We start from the raw sequence: 6,000 nt of genomic DNA, 5'->3' as shown, positions 1-6,000 counted from the left end.
AAAATCCTAAAATAAACGGCATCAACAACATTAAATAGCTCTTTAGTATGGAGTTGAATAATTTTACACTATTTTTTAATAACTTAGATCTTTTAATGTCTTTTACGGCGTCAAAAGTCATCATTTACAAATGAGAAATATGTTTTTGTGAGGAGTCCCGAGGGTGTTCAAAAGAGCGTAAATAACTCCTCACGGCATCCTCCTTTAATACTCGTTTTCTTCTGTCCTATTTGTCATCTTAGTCTTTAATTTGCCAAAATCAAAAGAAATAATTTTTCCACTTGCCACCTAACACTAGCCTCACTTGCTTTGGGTCACTCCTGCCGCTTGCCGCTCAATGCTTGCCTGGCTTGTTGCTCCCTGCTCGATGCTCGATGCTCACCCCACTCAACAATCGTCACTCGCCTCTCTTAGCTAACCTCGCTTGTCACTGAACCCATAAGGTCAGTCCGGTTCTCACTCACTTTTTCAGGAATACAAAAATGAAACAAAAAATTATTGATTGATCATGAGTTGACTCTAGAATCGGACCAAACCCATTAGGTCGATCTGGTCCTTGATTGCCTTTTTAGATAGTACAAAAAATAAAATAAATGAATTATCGGTTGATCTCGGGTTGATCTTGGAACTGGACCGAACCCATTGGATCAGTTTGGTCCTCGGTCCCAAGCTCAATAGGGTTAGTCCTCGGTCCTCGATCCAAAAAATTGAGAACCAGTACTGTGTGGGTTGGTCCTAGGATTAGGGGGTGGGCCGACCCAATCCAGACCATGCTCACCCCTCCTCATGTTCCACGTTCCGACCCATGGACAGTGCCCTTTTTATTATTTTCCTTTGTTTTCTTGCTTTTTTTCTTTTTCTTTTTACTTCTTTTTTTACGAATCCTTTATAGAGGTTCAAAATCCAATTTGTCATCAGCGTAATCTAGAGGAGAGTTTCCCATGTCAAAAGGTGGAAACCACATTTCTTGAAAACGTCGTTCGCCCCTCTTCTCCCTTCCCATCACCATCTTCATCGTACACCACTGAAAATTAGTGCACGAAATGCATAAGAAATAGAATCGCGAAGATTTTGTAGAGGTAAAATCGACATTAGAACTGGAAAAAGGAGCCAAATTCTAATGTTCCCACAAACATGAGAGCTCACCATTAGGGATGGGCATTGGGGCAAGTCCAATCCCTAGCCGGCGAACTAGGAACTTGGGCCATCCCTGTCCTGTTCCCCACGCGGGGCAGGGCGGTCGCCGGCGGTTCTTTGAAAGGGCGGCAGAGAGTAAGATGGAGAGAGACAAAGTGTATTAACACAATACAAACAATTTTGCTTTAATTCCCACTAGTATCCGTGTATTAAAGCGGAAGGTACACTCAAGTCAACGCTCGGCGAGCCAAACCAACATTGTCCTTAACATTGTTCGTAGCGAGCCAAACCGACGAGAACCGACGCTCATAGCTTAATGGATAATTAGGGTGCGTTTGGTAACGTTTTTGTTCAAAAATTGTTCCAAGAAACAAAAATAGAAAAAACTATTTCTCTTCCGGGAATACTTTTTTAACGAAGAACGTGTTTGATAAATTTGTTCTTGGAATAGAAAAAGAACATGAACACGTTTGATAAATTTGTATAATTTTTTTGTTTCTTTTAATTTTTTAATATTTTTATTTTATTTTTCATTTTTATTTTTCCTTTTTATTTTTCCTTTTTTCTTTTTTCTTTTCCCTTTTTTTTCCACTTCCTTTTAGTCGGTCGCGCCTCCGCCATGATCGACGACCGGCCGACAAGGGCGGCGGCCTCGCCCAACCATGGCGAGGATCGCGCCCTCTGGCAAGGCCGAGCCTAGTCGTGGCTAGGCGAGGCTCGCCCGCCTTGACTAGGTGAGCTCGAGCTTGCCCGCATTTGGTGAGGCCGAGCTCGCCCGGCCATTGGAGAGGCTCGGCCTCACTTGGCCACCGCCGGTGATGCCTACTCGGCCGTGGCCCAACAACGCGGGGCGAGCTTGCCTAGATCCGGTGAGGCCGAGCTTCACCGGCCGGTGCGAGGTTGGCCTCGCCTTGGCTGGGCGAGCCTCGAGCTCACCTGCATTCGGCGAGGCCGAGCGTTACCGATGGCTAGGCGAGCTTGAGGTCGCCGGCCTTCACTAGCCCTTGATGGCCGGTTGCCAACCATGGCCGAGGCCGGCGACTGGCCAAAGAAAAAAGAAGAAGAAAAGAAAGAGAAGTAAAAAAAAAAAAATAGGAGAGAGAAAATTTGTTTCTCGGAAGTGTTCCAAGAACAAGAAACAAGTTTTTTTTGTTTCTTATCTCTGTTCCAAAATTGTTCCTAGGAACAAAAAAATAGATTTGGAACAAAAACACAAACAAAAGCTTCATTTTTTACTAGAGGGCCGTTTGAGGAACTAAAGAATCGACCAATCAGGATGAGTTCGAAGAGAATAGCTTGGTCGACTTCAACGAACTCAAGTGACCTAGGCTTGAGGTCGTCCTCGATGGTGCTATCGTCGGACTTGGTGGACTCGACGGGCTTCTTGCAATACTTGATCGACATTGAAGTATGATTGCAATTAGGGTTTTGCGATCGCAATCTGAGGAACCACTGTCACCACCAGAATGCACACTAATAGGAGAGACAAGGACACATTGCGGTCGACAAGGAAGATCACCCTTGGGAGCTCCAGCACTGATCCATTCGAGGTCAACGAGGCTGTGGCCGATGAGTCACAGACGATCAAGCACATATGCTCCCCCTCTTTATTCACAATTGTGGCTGATGTTTTATCCCATATTCTCTCCAATGCTCTATAAGAGGGATGCCTTCAGGGAATTAAGCTAAAAAGGAGAATCCTGAACCCCCCTTCTCCTCACATATGACTCCCTATTCTTTCTTGTTGCTAACCCAGTTTGAACTGCAGACGTTCGAAAATTATTCTTGACCATATGGTACTGCTCAAGCCAGAGGGTCGTGTTGCAAAAATCCTGTATATGCTTCAGTCCTAACACTGGGGCAAAGTTGAGAACAGAGGTAAGCACAGTCCAGGGAATCAATGCTACTCAACACCCTGGTAACCATTTGGGTCTACCTATTCTATGGGGTAGCTCTAAACATAAAGCTCTTGACATTGTTAAGGATAGTCTTTGAAAAGAATGCCAAGCTGGAAAACTAAATTATTGTCACAAGCTGGTAGGGAGATTGAGGTAAAACCAGTGGCTTATGCAGTACCAACTTATTTTGTTGTCGCGTTTCAAGTTTCCAAAGATGTGGCATGAGGACGTTTACGCAGCTATAGCCAATTATTGGAGGGGTCAGCAGAATAATGAAGGGAAAGTGCATTGGAAGAGTAGGGAAAGCTTAACTGAAGCAAAGTTAGAATGAGGCTTGGGTTTTAGTAGTTTATCACAGTTTAACATAACCCTCCTTGCTGAGCTTGCTTGGAGAATCCAAAGCAACCCCTCAGAATTCTGGGTGCAAATATTTCAAGGGCTCTACTTTCCCCTTTGTAGCTTCGTGGAAGTTAGAAGAGGTGGCAGAACGTCTTAGGGACAGAGTAGAGTTTTGGAGGGAGAGGTCTAATTAAGGAAGGTGGGTTATGATAAATTGCTGATAGGAAGTCGGTCAAAGTTTGGGAGGATAGGTTGGTGAAGGAGAGTTGAGACCTGATGTTGCATCCTCTAATCTGACCCAGGTGAAAAAGTAATTAAGACTGAAGTCTCTAATTGGTGCAGATACTAGGATTTGGAACTTGACTCCCCTTAAGGACATCATACGGTAGGAGGAGCAATGATCGGTGTTGAGAAATCACATAAGGTGGAGAAGTTTTGATGACCAACGATTTGGCCCCGGAACGGGAGTGGTGGCTCTACAGTAAAGTCTCTACCACTTTACCATGCAAAATAGAAAGAAACATCTAAGCCTAGACCCTCAAGCTCTCCTACTATTGATGGTATAGTTTGGAAATTAGTAACAGGCATTGATTCTCCTCCGATGATAGGAGACTTCCATTGGCAACTTTGCTCGAATGTTATGCCTGCTGCTGCTAATCTGTGCAAACGAAAAGAATAAAGTTTCTCCTACTTGTATGTTCTGTTTTGAGATTATATCTATTGAGCATTTAATACTCAATTGCTTTAATTTGAAAATCCAAAAAACGAAGTGATTCAGATAGGTATTTTTAAATGAAAAGTCAACGCAACTCATTTCAAATACAAAATGGTGTTGCTCTACAAAGTTGTCTCCAAGTAAAATTTAGAAGAAGAGAAATATTTCTCAAAGAAGAGTGGATGGTAAGCGAGATGAAAACTTTCCAAATTTTCACCTTGAAGAGTGATAATCCGATCATTGACACCTCTCCTTCATGGATGGGCTTGTTTTCTAATTTGAAGGTGCTCATTTTCAATGCCAGTAGATTTCATGGAGCCATGAAAGAGCCCGAAGCTCATTGCCAATTTCCTACATATCTTCAGTATGTCATATAGTAACTCTCAATGTTCATAGCAATTTCTCTAGACTTTTCTATACAAGTCAATTTACCTTTGTCAACTTAGTGGTGAGAATACATAAGATTTTATGTCTTGGACATCCGTTGTGAGTGTTAGATAGGCTATGGTATTATTGAATTGATTTGTGCCATTTGATACACAAGTTTTCGCTTGAGGTCTTCTCATTCATTTAAGAAAATATGACATCAAATTCGATAAATTTTGACCCCTCAAACAAAAATATTGATCTTGCACGGTATTGCTTTTGCAATTCTTCACATTTAAATATTAAAGACATTTAAATTTTGGGTATAAAGTATTTGCATCAAACAAAGCATAGATCAACATTTCTTTAAGATTGGCTTGATGGATAGTCTAATACGCGAAATATGAGTCCAACTCCCTTTAGGTTCCAAAATCAAGCCTGCGCGAGCCTGGCCCTAAGCTAATCAAACTCGGCCTACTAAATGGAAAGGCAACGCGGTCATTCAAGGACAACAAGGGAAATTCAAATCGGCCAACACCCATCGTCGAGGCCCGCTCCAGTCTGAACGCATAGATGGAAGGTCTTGTTCAGCTGCACGAGTCAAAATTGGTAGAAAAAGCAAAGGAGAATCAAAGGAGGAAAGGGGCGGGCAGTTTCCATCTTGACAAAGGAAGCACAAGAAAATCTGGGCATAAAAAAGCAGGGGATTCTCAGCCAAACGAATACAAGGATATCCGGGCATAGAAAAGCAGGAGATTCTCGGCCAAGTGGGGCAGCGATTTTTCGCGTTTAATCATTGCCAGAGACAGCGCGAAAAGAAAAAGGAAAAGGATGAAGCTTTTTTCTCACGGCCAAGAAAAATAAACACAGAGAGAGGGTTTGGATCAACAAAAGAGGGAAGACTTAAAGGAAAAAAGAAGAGAGAAGTGGTCGGCAAAAGAAGACAAAAAGAGAAACAGACGAAATAGAGGAGGACACAGAGAGAGCGAGAGAGAGAGAGATGTCGGGCCACGCATGAGGTAGTGACGGAGAGCGAAAGATGCAATTTCCCGATTAATTTCCTTTAAGTTCACTTTTCCTCTACACTTGAATTTCTGAGAATTTTACTCCTCATAGTCAAATTTCTCCATCATTTCATTTAAAGCCTGGCACACCTTGCACCTGGAAAAAGCCAAAATGAAATCATTTTAGCACTATTTTGAAGTTGACCGATTTTTGTTCAAGTTAGAATTAAGGTGCGGAAACCCATTTTATCTATAAAAAAAAGGGTGTGCAAAGGTGAATAGTTTGGGAACTTGGTGAGAGTCGCCCTTGTCAAGAGCCACCCTCTTCTAAGGAAACTCATTTTGTGAGGAATACTCGCACATTTGATGGACAAGGATCAGTTGGCATCTAACCGTCGTTTCCAAAATGCTTTACCAAAATTCCCTAAACTAAACAATTTAGTAACTACGTGATACTGTTTATCCTGACTCTTCTTCATAACATTCAACCACCAAATCCAATTACCTAACAATACTGCAGAAGAGGAAGACCGCGTTTTCT

The sequence above is a fragment of the Eucalyptus grandis genome, chromosome 2 (assembly GCF_016545825.1).
Source record: "Eucalyptus grandis isolate ANBG69807.140 chromosome 2, ASM1654582v1, whole genome shotgun sequence".
NCBI classification, from domain to species: domain Eukaryota; kingdom Viridiplantae; phylum Streptophyta; class Magnoliopsida; order Myrtales; family Myrtaceae; genus Eucalyptus; species Eucalyptus grandis.
Note: the sequence above shows the minus strand (reverse complement) of the source record.